We start from the raw sequence: 15,533 nt of genomic DNA on the forward strand, positions 1-15,533 counted from the left end.
TTCAAGTGTGTATTCTTAACTCTACAAAGTATCTTCTTTTATTTTCAGCTGCTTTCAAAATACAACTTCCTCTTAAAGGGAGGCTACATTTGATCTCCATGGTCCCACCGTATGTAGGAAAGAAGCCACCCTCTCCCTCTGTTGCTCGCTCTCAAGATGCACTAAGAATTAGGGGATCTGAAGTGTGCATAAAGCAGTGTACACGGACCACAATTAATCTGCACTGCTTGATCCAAACAAATAGAAATGAGTAGAAAAAGGATAGATTAGGGAGCTCATGGATGACATTACAAGGAGGCAGAAAAACACAGTAAGAAACAATTTCATAAAAAATAGATTACACGACCATCATGTAATAAATGTGCATGGATTATTTTTGGAGTAAGGAAAAAAAATCATTTTAAATTATATTAACAGACATGCAGGGTATTTTAATGTCAGCTTTTGTGCTGAATATTTTCTAAGGAATTAAAAAAAAAAGCAGTACTTTACCGAGCACCAAAGAAACTAGAAATCAATGAACTGCTGTATGAAAAACAGACAGAATTTTTAGTGACGTTACTGCTTCCTGCTTTGATTTCAATTACCTACTGTTAGGCTAGGTTCACACTATATGCGGGTGCGGGACTGCATGTAATCACATGCCTTCCCACATCAAATAGGAGCTGCTGTTAGCAAACACTTGGGGGGGTGCCATTAATTCTTAACTATTTGAATACCGGGCAATTTTACATCTTCCTGCCCAGGCCATTTTTCAGATTTCAGCGCTCTCACACTTTGAATGACAATTGCACGGTCATACAACATTGTACCCAAACTAAAATTTTATCATTTTCTTCACACAACTAGAGCTTTCTTTTGGTGGTATTTAATCACCAGCAGGGTTTTTATTGTTTGCTAAATTATCAAAAAAAGACCGAAAATTTTGAAAACAAACACGTTTTTCTTTGTTTCTGTTATAAAAGCTTGCAAATAAATAATTGTTCTTCATAAATTTAGGCCAAGAGGTATTCTGCTACATGTCTTTGGTGAAAATAACCCAAATTAGAATGTATTTTTTAGTTTTTAGGAAAGTTATAGAGTTCACAAACTATGGTATAGATCTGAATATTGATCAATCCTGAAGTACTGACGGCCAATCTAATTTCTTGAGGTCCAAGAATGTCAGAACAGTACAGATATCCCCCAAATAACCCCTTTTTGCAGAGTAGACAGTCCGACGTACTTCATAAGAGGCATGGCGAGTTTTTTGAAGTTGAATTTTTTTGTCATAATTTTTCTGAAAAATGAAAAAAATGCAAAATAGTTTCACTATTTTTTTTTTTTACATACTGTCACCAGTGCAGTACAGCGTCTTCATATAACTGGCATGGTGGTGATCAGGGACACTGACTGGTGACCATATGAAAAAAATATATATATACTTTTTTTTTGTTTTTATTATTTTTAATTTATTACATTTTTTTTCTTTTTTTTTTTAAAGATTTTTATTTCATATTTCACTATGTCCAAAGTAGTACAATGTTACCATAGTAACATTGTACTACTTTGGGGAAGTGATCAGTATTTATTTATTTTATTTTATTTTTTTTACACAATTTGCTTATAGCAAAGAATTACTTTGCTATAAGCAAGCATTTACCTGAATGACCGATTCATTCAGGGTTTTTTTTTTTTTTTTTGTGCTTAGCTGTAATTTGGCCACAGCTAATCACATGACATGTGCATGTGATTAGCTGTGACCATTCACAGCTAGACAGTAGTATACAATGGATGGCATGAATGAAGCCATCCATTGTATACAACTGTCATGTGACCTGCTGTGATTGGTCACAGCAGGTCACATGGTACCGGCAACAGGGCCGATACTCAGATCTGTCATCGCCCGTGTCCGAGGTACACGGCCGGTGACAGATCGCGCTGCTGCGCGGCTCTGCAAGCGCGAACAGTGTGCATGTGCGGGAGGATGCCATTTGGCGTCCAACCCGGAAATGCAGTACATTTTGCCGGCCGCCTTTTGGCTATTGGCCGGGCGTGTATTGGTTAAATGCACCCCTGCGCACTGGAAACTCCAGCACGTTGTCCTGTTCTGGGAACTGCATATCATTAAGCAGTTTCAGTGTGGCTGTGATTATGGAGAAGGTGCAGGGACCTTTTCCCTGAGTTTTCCATAGGTACAGGAGCCTATTCAAATGAATGGACTGCTGTGCCCACGCAAACATGACCACAGGGAAACCGGCATAGACTGTACCTAGCCTTAATGCACCTCATTAATTCTTCCAGACATACATTTATATTTTCATAGTTTGTCATAGTAATTATTGATTGTTATTTATTTACTCTTCAGTGATGACTACAACGCAATCTTCATAATGATACAGCTTGAATAACAGCCGGTTCCAAATATTTTCCTTTCTTTATTGTTGTTACACTGCAAATATCATTACGGTTTGTTCATCTGGGTAAAATATTGAACATGAGAATTGTTCTTCACTTTCTAACCGGCACTAAAAAAGGTTTTCAATTTTAATGAGAATGCTTGTTGCACTGCTGTTTAATAATAGATATTAGCCTTTTCATATGGTGCACATTGCTCCCCCTGTGGATATTAAGGGGCTTAAGAAACAATGTTTGGGTCACTCCTTCTGTCTTTGCAATATTGTGATTTTGCCCATTAGCATTGTGGCTTGGTGATTGACAGCTTTTTGCTGGCGTTGACTTCTGCCTTAGTATTTTTATGGAAGACCTATCCACATATTTCCTACTATTTCACGTTTGCTCTCCTTTTGAAGGTTTTGTGGCATTTAGCAGCTATCCATCTATCTCTAGCGCACAACCTAGACTTCTGACATCTGTTGACTTTTGTTGATGCAATTTGCCCATGTATGGCATATGTTGGTACTCATTTTAAGATTATTCAACCTGGCCCATCAAACACATGTGCATTTTTTTTTCTTGCAATTTGGGCACCACATATTTATCCACTTTGTCAGTGCACCATGTTGCTTTGAACACAAAAATTGACAATTGATACACTTCCCTTATAACACATCTCTGGCATGGAGGCAGTAAAATTAATATTTGTTTTGTATATCTGGATGGATATACTTTTATTGAAAGCAAAATGGATGGTGTTGACCATGTCTGTTGCTATCTGTCAAACGAAACAGGTTGTTCTATTGGTACGGGAAACAATCTTGTGTTAATCATTAGGATCAATGATTGTTCTTTATGGTTCTGAGCTCAAATATATAGTTTTGCAGGACTTTGTGTATCCCCTCAATACAAATCTGGCATTCTCCAAGCTATGCATTTCTACATGCTGACCAGATTACTGTATCAATTATGTGCTTGGTCTTAAAGGCTCAAAGCGGATTTCCATGTTTACTGTCAGTTTAACTAGTTAGTTTAGGCCAAGCAGGCCCAAACAAAATATTTTCCACAGCAACAACTGTGCCCACTGCATAAATTGTATGTAGGTATGTACAGTAGTATACAGCCTTGTGTTTCAGGAGTGACATTAGACTTTCCCATCTCACACTCAACATTAGGTTATTGATAGGCAGCTTTGTATTCTCTGAATGAATACAAAGTTTCCTCTTATTGGCTGAGGCAGAGAGGCAGGCAGATGGCATCATGATCAACGTCTCAGTCAATCAAAGTAACCCTTGCATTCATTCAGAGAATCCAAAGCTGTCTATGAAAGTGCTGCTCAGCCTAAGTCAATTTTGTTTTGGGTGGGAGATAAAAAGGTCTTGACTGCCAGAACACAGGACTATATAATCTACGTAGCTCAGGATGCATACCGTTTATACAGTGCAACAGCGCTCTTTTTAGTGCAGAAAATAGTTGATATAGTTTAATAGCCAGCTTAACTAGTTAAAGGAGCCACAAACACGGAAATCAGCTTCAACCTAGTAAAAGAAGTAGAGAGAGAGCGAAAGCCACGTTCAAAGTCACCTAAATCCCCTTTCTTCCCCCATTCTGAAGCTCGGTTTGAACTTCAGCAAGTCGTCTTCACCACGTCTAGATGTCTAAATGCATTGAGTTGCTGCCATGTGATCGGCTGATTAACAATTTGTTACCAAGCAATTGAACACGTGTACCTAATAAAGTAGCCTGTGAGTGTATATTGTTTGTTCACATTTTTATCACTTTATGGGTTGTACTAAACAATTCTTTTAGATGTAGAGATTGTGTATTTAGGACATTTTTTCTCAGCCACAAATGAATGCTCATTGGTCTCCTGGCTTTCACTTACAGTGCTTCCACTCTGGCCTCAATCCGCAGGCCCTTGCCTGATCCTGCAGACAGTATTCATGCTCACACAGGCTCTTGTGCACACATGCACTGACTCTAGCTGCTCCCTGCTGTTTTGACTCACACCCTGACTCCTGGGCAGAGCCTACTGCCTCTTGGGTGAAGTCTTGAACACTAGTCATCTCTCTTGGGCCCCTTTCACACAGGTGGTTAGATTTCAGCTTTTAGCTGCGGTTAGAGGAACTTATTTACCGCAGCTAAATGCAGACAATGCATCCCTAAGGCTCCATTGACACACTGCGTTTAGCAATATTTTCATAACATACGGTTTTATGCGTTAAGGAAAAACAAACTTGACAGCGTCCAGGAGCAATGTACATAAACGCAGTTAATAACAGTACAAAGAAAAAAAGTAAACAGTTGCCATAGAAGAGGCAAGAATTTACTACTGCAGCTAAACGCAGCCGCATGTAAAAGCACATAAAATGCGAAAATCGCACATAAACGCAATGTACAAACACAAGTGATCTCTGTGCCAGGAGTGATGTAATTTCAAAATAAAAAAACATGCATTTACTAGTGGCAGAACAACCGCCCGTATGAAAGAGGCCTTATAAAAGCCCTGTGCACATCTGCAGAATTGGTGTGCTGGTTGTCCACAAAATGTGGACCCAGGGTGGAGCCTTGATGCCTCTCCTGTCTCTACAAAGCCTCTGAGTTGCAGAACCCAATCCAACATTTACCACTCCCTAAGAAAACTAACAATTCAGTTTTCTGAGAATGACAGAAGAAGCCTGGGTGACACAAAACCTCTTTTATACCATGACAGGGCAATGTACTGTCACAAGTGTAAGACCGAAAACTTATGTAAAGTTTTGATAAGCAATATTTTGGCAGTGGCCAGATAATTTTAGGACCTATTTACTATACTTTGTTCCATTCTGTGGCTGTGTACAGTCAGCCATCATGGAAAAATGGTAGAGGGACAGTATTCTGTTTATTGACTGTAGGACTGTCCTTGATTACTGATGATCAGAGAACTGATGGGATGATAATCAACAAGTGTCAGGAAAATTAATGAAGCATATGCAGAGAGATACTTGTACTGGAAGGTCTCAGGAACAGCCTTCTCTTTGGCAGGCTCTCAGAAGAACAATAAGCAGCACATTACTGAAATAAATAGATCCCATTAGAATAGTAGTCATCAGAGGTAGGATCAAGCAGGATATGACATAAACAACCTAACACTGCAGATATGTACTATGATGCAGGGACAGCAGTCAAATAACAAAAATGCACTGCTTTTCTTCAAAATTAATTTTAATAGCTTTTTTTTTTTTTAACACCTGCATCCTGTGCTACCTGTTTTTTTTTATTTACATTTTTATTTGATTTTCGTATATAAAAAAGAAACCTCAATTCCATCATAAAGATAAAACATTTCATATATATTCCATTATCCCCTAACCTTTCCCTCCCACCTCTCCTCCCTACCTCCCTCCCCATCTAAATCATTTCTCACACCTGTCTTCATCAAGTTCTTCTCTTTCTAATATTTACTACAAAGACTCTTCTAATTTCTAGTCTCTAAACTTCCCCCTCTGCTCTAATCAATTCCTTATATATTTCCGAGGTTTTAAATTTCATCCAACTAAACCATGTTTTCCTAAATTTTTCCACTTTGTTCTCTTCCATATGTTACAGTTCTTCCATTCTAAAGATTCCCTCCACTCTCTCTATCCAGTCTTTAATTTTGGTGCTTCATCAGCCTGCCAAAACTTGGGAATCAAACCCTTTGCTGTATTAATTAACCACTTGAGCTCCTGAGGATTTACCCCTCTTAATGACCAGGCCTCTTTTTGCTACTCGGCACTGCACTAATTCAACTGATAATTGCGCGGTCATGCAATGCTGCACCCAAACGAAATTTACGTCCTTTTTTCACAAAAATTGAGCTTTCTTTCGGTGTAATTTGATCACCTGTGAGCTTTTTATTTTTCACGCTATAAACAAAAAAAGGCCAAAAATTTTGAAGAAAAACAATATTTTTTATTTTCAGCTATAAAAAATATATAGTAAACTCAAAGTTGGTTATAAATTTAGGCCAAAATGTATTCTGCTACATGTTTTTGGTAAAAAAAATCCCAATAAGTGTATATTGATTGCTTTGTGTGGAAGTTATAGCGTCTACAAACTATGGTATAAATACTGCAATTTACGCCATTTTTCTGCTATACAGCGCTGTGCTAGTTTAACGGACAATTGCGCGATCATGCAATATGGTACATAAATGAAATTTACCGTATTTTTCGCTCCATAAGACGCACCTGACCATAAGACGCACCTAGGTTTTAGAGGTGAAAAACAAGAAAAAAAAATATTCTGAACCAATGGACTGCAGACACAGTACAGGGGATGACCAGAGACTGCGGACACAGTACAGGAGATGACCGGAGACTGCAGACATAGTACAGGAGATGACCAGAGACCGCGGACACAGTACAGGAGATGACCAGAGACCGCGGACACAGTGCAGGAGATGACCAGAGACTGCGGACACAGTGCAGGAGATGACCAGAGACTGCAGACACAGTGCAGGGAATGACCAGAGACTGCGGACACAGTGCAGGGAATGACCAGAGACTGCGGACAGTGCAGGGAATGACCAGAGACTGCGGACAGTGCAGGGAATGACCAGAGACTGCGGACAGTGCAGGGAATGACCAGAGACTGCGGACAGTGCAGGGAATGACCAGAGACTGCGGACAGTGCAGGGAATGACCAGAGACTGCGGACAGTGCAGGGAATGACCAGAGACTGCGGACAGTGCAGGGAATGACCAGAGACTGCGGACAGTGCAGGGAATGACCAGAGACTGCGGACAGTGCAGGGAATGACCAGAGACTGCGGACAGTGCAGGGAATGACCAGAGACTGCGGACAGTGCAGGGAATGACCAGAGACTGCTGACCTTTGGGGAGGGAGGGGGAGCGGGTACCTGAATTTGACAGGTACCTGCTCCCACTTCCGCGGAGTTGTCCTTCCCTCTTCTTCCCGGGCCGGCTTCTGTGACAGCCGGGTGCCCACTGCGAATGTGCGAGAAGCGCTGCGCTTTGTGAATGGCCTGGCGCCTTCTGGGACCTTTCATGTGTCCCAGAAGACACCGGATCATTCACAAAGCGCAGCACATGCGCAGTGGGCACCCGGCTGTCACAGAAGCCAGCGCGGGAAGACTGTGCAGCGCTGGAGCGAGGAACAGGTAAGGCCCTGCAGGAGACAACAGCTGAGCGGCCGGCCCGGTATTCTGACATGGTGGCCGCAAAAATACCGGACCGGCCGCTTTATATTCGCTCCATAAGACGCACTGACATTTTCCCCCCCTTTTTTGGGGGAAAAAAGTGTGTCTTATGGAGCCAAAAATACGGTACATCCTTTTTTTCCCCACAAATTGAGCTTTCTTTCGGGGGTATTTGATCGCCTGTGCGGTTTTTATTTTTTGCGCTATAAAAAAAAAAGGCTGACAATTTTGAGAAAAAAAAACAATATTTTGGACTTTTTGCTATAAAACATGTCCAGTAAAAAAAATGCAAAAATCAAATTTAGTCATAAATTTCTGCCAAAATGCATTCTGCGACATGTCTTTGCTAAAAAGAAACCCAATACATGTAAATTAATTGGTTTACGTGAAAGTTATAGCGTTTACAAATGGCGGGAAAGATACTGGGATTTTTAGGGTTTTTTTTAAACTAATAATGGCGGCGATCAGCAAATTATGGCGGCGATCAGGGACTTATGGCAGCGACCAGCGACTTATGGCGGGACTGCGGCGGACATTCTGACATTGGGGGGTACTGACTTGGGGTCACTGACATCCCCAAAAACACTAATACAGTGATCAGTGCAAAAAAAAAAAAAAACTGACACTGTACTAATGGCTATGGGGAGGAAGGAGTTAACTTTATTTTGCAGGGAAGGGTTATAGGAGTGAGGGGAGTGTTTTACTAGGGGCCTGTTCTTTCTCAATCAGCTCATCCTCGAGCTGACAGGGAAGTGACAGACAGCACAGCTATTGCAGCTGTGCTGTCTGTCACTGTTTGCCGCCGATCGCCGGGACATAGCTGCTAAGGAGCGGCTGTGACCCGGCGACTGACATCTGTGGCGGTGATCCGCGGGACAAACAAATTTTATAGTATTTGGTCAGAATAAAGCATCATGTTGCATAACAGAGATTCTAGTTGCAATAACTGCAATTTTATAGAGAGCTTAGGAAACTATTTTCCATTTTATGTATTTTTTTAATTATATTAGAATTAAATAAATTGAAATAATATTGTGCTGTTTTGACCTAAAATGTACTTAACCGCCTCCCGCCCGCCATATAAGGTAATGACCGGCGCAACGCGGTTCTCTTGTTCTGGGAGGACGTCATATGACGTCCTTCCACTCTAACCGCACGGCCCAGGGTCCCAGGGACACAGCGGATCACCAATCCACGGAAAAAAAGCCGAAGATGTCGGCTCGGTCATGTGATCAGCTGTGTCCAATCACAGCTGATCACATGTAAATAGGGAAATGCCGGTTATTGGCATTTCTCTCCTCACGAGCTGTTACGCTGACAGCTCGAGAGGAGAGGAGAGCCGGTAATCGGTATTCCTCGGAGGGGACATCTACACTGATCATCAGGGCACTGATGATCAGTGTGCCCTGATGATCAGTGTAGCCCCAGCAGTGCCACCTGTCAGTGCCCATCAATGCCAGCTGTCATTGCCCATCAATGCCACCTGCCAGTGCCCATCAGTGCCTCATCAATGCCACATATCAGTGCCTACCAGTGCACATCAATGCCGCATATCAGTGCCCATCTGAGCTGCCTTTCAGTGCCACCTATTAGTGCTGCCAATCAGTGCCACCTATCAATGCAATATATGAGTGCTGCCTTTCAGTGCCCATCAGTGATGCCTGTCAATGCCCACCAGTGCCACCTGTAACAAGCGTATACCCAGAGACTGACGCAGCCTTCATTTTAAGAATCTTCATATTTCTCCCTCATTCTTCCCCCCCTCCCTATCGGAGAGGCCCAGCGACATTTGGTCAGATGTGTGTGAGTTGGGAATGTCACAGGAGGGTCATAGGAGCTATAAAGCCCCCCAAGGGAGCCGGGGCCTCCCTGTCCAAAGAACCTGCAAATTGTAACAACGCGGAAGAGATAAGGCAAGCTTTCCCAGGAGTTGAAAGAGATTCCAACCTAACTCCGCGTAGGTGACAGAATCAGATAACCTTTGTTAAAATCCATCTTTCCCCTATGTCTCATATTTTGGAATATGAGAGACTTACATAAAAACCAGGCATATCGTCAGATGGGCAATGAGCAGGCGAACAGTTTGATAGGTCACTCGCATTGTCACGGATACATAGGAAAACAGAAAAGTAGATCTTGTGAACCGTACAGTGTATAATTTCATAATTCATATCTAATTAATCTTCAGACGTGTCTGCATAATAATCTACACGCGGGGTGGAATGTCACTGGAATGCAGCTGGAAAGTTATAGGCCAAAATATGAGTTATGGGAGATTTGGGCTCTAGTTGAGGTATCCACCCATACCTACATGCCCTAAACGGTGTATTGGTCCTTGACTTCAGAGACACCCCCTGCTGGGGACTACAAAATAGGCTGTCAGGCCTAAAAGTGGGAGTGGAAGACGTCTCCCATCTTAATATCAAAATATCAATACCACCTATGGAGACCCGTGCCCTTTTGCTCTGAAACTTGGATCTGCTAACCCAGGACTTTGGCAAGTACCTTAACCCTTTCACCTCTCTATGATATCTCTTTGCTGTGCTGTTAGTCTCTGTATGTTTATATAAATATCTTAGTTACCTCTTTTCTGTAAATATTTTTATTGCACCCGTTTGACCTTTTAGTAATAAATCTTTCCTTCTGAAAGTGTTGAACTGTTTCTATAGCGCTTTATTGCAATTTACGAATTCCTGCCTCTAAAGAGAACCCTATTGTGTTTGTTTAACCCTCTGTATAACCGTGTTATGCAGACAATTACCTCAACCATTATAGTGTTATTGCTGAGATTGCCAAGTTTCCTCTTTCTCTGTACAAAAAGGAGGTGGTGGCAGTGTGAAGGGTTAATTGCATAATTAACCTGACCCAGTAACAATCGCTCAGGCTGCCGGTATATCGATTGTGGTCCAATTAGCTGAAAAATCGTTGTGCAGGGTGCAGCTGGGTGTGGCATTGTTACGCACGTGACATCGCGGTTTTAGATTGGTTAGTCCTTTGGTCACGAGTTTGGTGAGAAGGTCTGGGGTCTGACGCTGCGATCGTGACACCACCTACTCGTGCCTCCTCATCAGTGCCCATCACTGCAGCCTCATTAGCGCACATCAGTGAAGGAGAAAAATCACTTATTTACAAAAACTAAGAAAAAAACTTTTTTTTTTCAAAATTGTCAGTTGTTTTTGGTTTGTTTAGCAAAAAATAAAAAACCCAGAGGTGATTAAATACCACCAAATGAAAGCTCCATGCGTCTCAAAAAAATTATAAAAATTTCATATGGGTACAGTGTTGCATGACTGTGCAATTGTCATTCAAAAAGCTACAGCGCTGAAAGCTGAAAACTGGCCTGGGCAGGAAGAGGGTATAAGTGCCCTTTAGGCAAGTGGTTAAATAACTATATTTGTAGAAATTAATGATGCCATCAATTAAAAGGTCAGACTAGTCACCAAAAAAAAGAGCAACAGCAATAACATTAAGAAATGAAGGTTATCGTTTTTGCAAAATTGCCAGGAAAATGGGTCAAGGAGTTTCTGCATTCGTAGTTCAGAAGCTGTGTGCGCAATTTACAAACATCAAAAGTAGCAAAACGCAACAAGGCAGAGGAAGGAAAAAAGCTACAACACTCAAAACTGACAGAAGAATTGCAAGACTTGCTTTGCAGAATAGAAAATCCTCTGCCAAGGATATCAACAAGGTGTTGTCAGACGGAGGACTGTCAGTGTCTGACCGAACAGTAAGAAGTCGGCTTGTTGCTGCTGGAATAAGAGCTCGAATACCAAGAAAAAAAAAACATTTTTGAACTGCCAACAAAGTAAGAAAAGAGTCGAATGGGCCAAGGAACATCAAAATTGGACAACAGAAGATTGGAAAAAAATTATTTGGAGTGATGAAACACAAATTTCTATTTTCGGAAGCCATGGTGTTCGATACATGCGAAGAAGGTCAGGCGAAGAATGCCTTCCTGAGTGCATGACAGTAACAATAGAACACCCTCAATGCGTCATGATCTGGAGCTGCATGTCTTGGTATGGTGTTGGACGAATGCAGATAGTTGATGGCATTTTTAATGCAGAGCGATACATCAAAGAGGTCCTGGAACCAAAGTTGATCCCATCAATAAGCAACTTAGCGTACAAAGGCACAGAATTTACTTTTCAACAGGATGGAGCTCCATGCCATACAACTCGTAAATGCCTTAAATGGTTCAATGACAAGAAAATTTCTCTGCTTCCCTGACCTGGAAATAGCCCTGACTTGAATCCCATCGAAAATCTGTGGTCAAGATTGAAACGCATGGTCTCAAGAATCCAAGAAACAAGCGAGGACTCATTGAGGCTATAATCAATTCCAGGCATCATTTGATTACAGAAGAGGATGTCAAAAGACTTGTAGTCAATGCCTAGAAGGTGTCAGGCAGTAGTTAAGGCCAAAGGCTATCAAACACGTTATTGAAAAAACACATTGTGACAAACTTGAAATTATAATTTGTATGCTATATAATAGCCAAGATGCATTATGGTACATTTCCAGCCAAAACTGAACTTATTTAAAGATTTTTTGTTAAGGCATCCATTTACTATATTAAATTTTACTTGTGCTATGCCATTTTTAGAGATTTTTATATAAAAAGTACTTTAAACTGAAAAAGTTTGTAAAAATGTAAGGTGTATCCACAATTTTGGCCATCAGAGTATGGGGGAAATGGTGAAAAGTGGTTTCAGCAGCTGCCAGATTTCCACAGATGCTGCTACCCAGGGACCGGAAGTGACATGATCATCTGACCAGAAGTGCAGCTATAATACATCAGGACACATCTCATTAATGTGGACATTTTGAGCTCCACCACTTCACTTTAGGGTATTGTGGCTGGGGCTTCATCCAGTAAACCTAACAATGAACTTTTGTGTTTCTACCTTTTGGTCTGTAACATTTGTTTTTTTAATCTGGTTTATCTGTTTGAATATTTTTATGGATGATGTGCTGTCTACTTCACATTTTGCATACGGAGCTAGATGATCTAAATGTCACACAACATTCCACATGAATCTATACTATACTCTGTGTGGTGCATTTTATGATTCACAAAACATTTCACTGTATGTTGTGGTACATGTATAGAATCTGTACAAAATTTTTTTTAAAAACTTTAAATTCCTCACTCTGTGCTTTCTGTATAGCTATTTATTTGGCATACCACCACATTCAAAACATTGTGCTACTTATTCTAGTCTGCATACCATTCCACCCAGTACACTGCACTGAACATTAAACAGTAAAAATTGCACAACCACCATGTACACTAAGAAGAAAAATATATAGCATCTTTCTCAACTTAACCACTTCAATACCAGACACTTTCCCCCCCCCCCTTCCTTCCCAGGCTGATTTTCAGCTTTTGGTGCTGTCACATTTTGAATGACAGTAACTCATGCAACAGTGTACCCAAATGAAATTGTTAATTTTGGGGGACAGATTCTTGTGCTGTTATTTAATCAATATTTGTTTTTGTTTTTTTGCTATATAAATAGAAAAAAAACTAAAATGTTGAAAAAAAACAAAATTTTTTTCTTTGTTATAAACGTTTGCAAATAAATAATATTTCATGATAAATAATATTTCATGATAAATATAGGCCAAAATGTACATTTCTTTCATTGATAAAACCCAAATCAGTGTATAATAATCATTATTACAAAAAATAAATAAAATTATATATATATATATATATATATATATATATATATATATATATATATATATATACACATACACACATATATATACACACATACTTACTTAGCATTAAACCATTAAACCCCAAAACACATTCTGATATTCCTCCCACGTATGAGGATACCACATGGTTGAGACTTTCACAGATGCACAGGCCCAAAATCCAAGAAGCACCTTTCAAGGAACAGACATTGTGCATAAAATACACATCTAATTTCCTGACTTCCTAACACATTTTTGGAGGTCTCTGCGCACCAGGACAGTGGAAACACCCACAAAATGATCCCATTTTGCAAAGCAAACACTCCACAGTATTAATGTGTCTTTTGAAAATGCCATTTTTTGCCACAAGTATTTGGAAAATGCAGGAAATAAAATTTTATTTATTTATTTATTTTTAGACAAAGTTGTCAATTAGTAAAATATTTCCAATACACATTATAGGCATACTTAGTATTATACCCCAAAACACATTCGGTGAATGTCTCCAGGTATGGGGAAACCACATGTATGTGACTATTTCACAGCCTAGGCAAACAGAGGGGTCCAAAATCCAAGGAGCACCTTCGGGCTCTCTAGGGGTATATACAGTGGGGCAAAAAAGTATTTAGTCAGCCACCAACTGTGCAAGTTCTCCCACTTAAAAAGATGAGAGAGGCCTATAATTGGCATCATAGGTAGACCTCAACTATGAGAGACAAAATTAGAAAAAAAATCCAGACAATCACATTGGCTGATTTGGAAAGAATTTATTTGCAAATTATGGTGGAAAATAAGTATTTGGTCAATATCAAAACTTCATCTCAATACTTTGTTATATATCCTTTGTTGGCAATGACAGAGGTCAAACATTTCCTGTAAGTCTTCACAAGGTTGGCAGACACTGTTGCTAGTATGTTGGCCCATTCCTCCATGCAGATCTCCTCTAGAGCAGTGATGTTTTGGGGCTGTTGCTGGGCAACATGGACTTTCAACTCCCTCCAAAGGTTTTCTATGTAGTTGAGATCTGGAGACTGGCTAGGCCACTCCAGGACCTTGAAATGCTTCTTACGAAGCCACTCCTTCGTTGTCCGGGAGGTATGTTTGGGATCATTGTCATGTTGGAAGACCCAGCCACGTTTCATCTTCAATGCCCTTGCTGATGGAAGGAGGTTTGCACTCAAAATCTCACGATACATGGCCCTATGTATCGTCCTGGTCCCTTTGCGGAGAAACAGCCCCAAAGCATGATGTTGCCACCCCCATGGTTCACAGTAGGTATGGTGTTCTTTGGATGCAACTCAGCATTCTCTCTCCTCCAAACACGACGAGTTGTGTTTCTACCAAACAGTTCTATTTTGGTTTCATCTGACCATATGACATTCTCCCAATCCTCTTCTGGATCATCCAAATGCTCTCTAGCAAACTTCAGATGGGCCCGGACATGTACTGGCTTAAGCAGGGGGACACGTCTGGCACTACAGGATCTGAGTCACTGGCAGCGTAGTGTGTTACTGATGGTAACCTTTGTTACGTTGGTCCCAGCTCTCTGCAGGTCATTCACTAGGTCACCCCATGTGGTCCTGGGATTTTTGCTCACCGTTCTTGGGATCATTTTGACCCCACGGGGTGAGATCTTGCGTGGAGCCCCAGATCAAGGGAGATTATCAGTGGTCTTTTATGTCTTCCATTTTCTAATTATTGCTCCCACAGTTGATTTGTTCGCACCAAGCTGCTTGCCTATTGCAGATTCAGTCTTCCCAGCCTGGTGCAGGTCTACAATTTTGTTTCTGGTGTCCTTCGACAGCTCTTTGGTCTTCACCATAGTGGAGTTTGGAGTGTGACTGTTTGAGGTTGTGGACAGGTGTCTTTTCTACTGATAACAAGTTCAAACAGGTGCCATTGATACAGGTAATGAGTGCAGGACAGAGGAGCCTCTTAAAGAAGAAGGTACAGGTCTGTGAGAGCCACAAATCTTGCTTGTTTGTAGGTGACCAAATACTTATTTTCCACCATAATTTGCAAATAAATTCTTTCCAAATCAGCCAATGTGATTGTCTGGATTTTTTTTTCTCATTTTGTCTCTCATAGTTGAGGTCTACCTATGATGCCAATTACAGGCCTCTCTCGTCTTTTTAAGTGGGAGAACTTGCACAATTGTTGGCTGACTAAATACTTTTTGCCCCACTGTATTATGCATTTCATTTCTGACTACCTGTCACATTTTTGGAGTACCAGGATAGTGAAAACATCCACAAAATGACCATATT

General features: G+C 40.8%; 1 protein-coding gene across 6 annotated transcripts in view; it reads right to left on the bottom strand.

Annotated features, from left to right (window-relative positions):
- MAP4K3 (mitogen-activated protein kinase kinase kinase kinase 3) overlaps positions 1–15,533 on the bottom strand; it is a 478,522-nt gene that overhangs the window by 338,583 nt on the left and 124,406 nt on the right. The window lies entirely within an intron of this gene.

Source organism: Staurois parvus, unplaced genomic scaffold (assembly GCF_062004578.1).
Source record: "Staurois parvus isolate SC_StPar_1 unplaced genomic scaffold, SC_StPar_1.0 ptg000277l, whole genome shotgun sequence".
NCBI classification, from domain to species: domain Eukaryota; kingdom Metazoa; phylum Chordata; class Amphibia; order Anura; family Ranidae; genus Staurois; species Staurois parvus.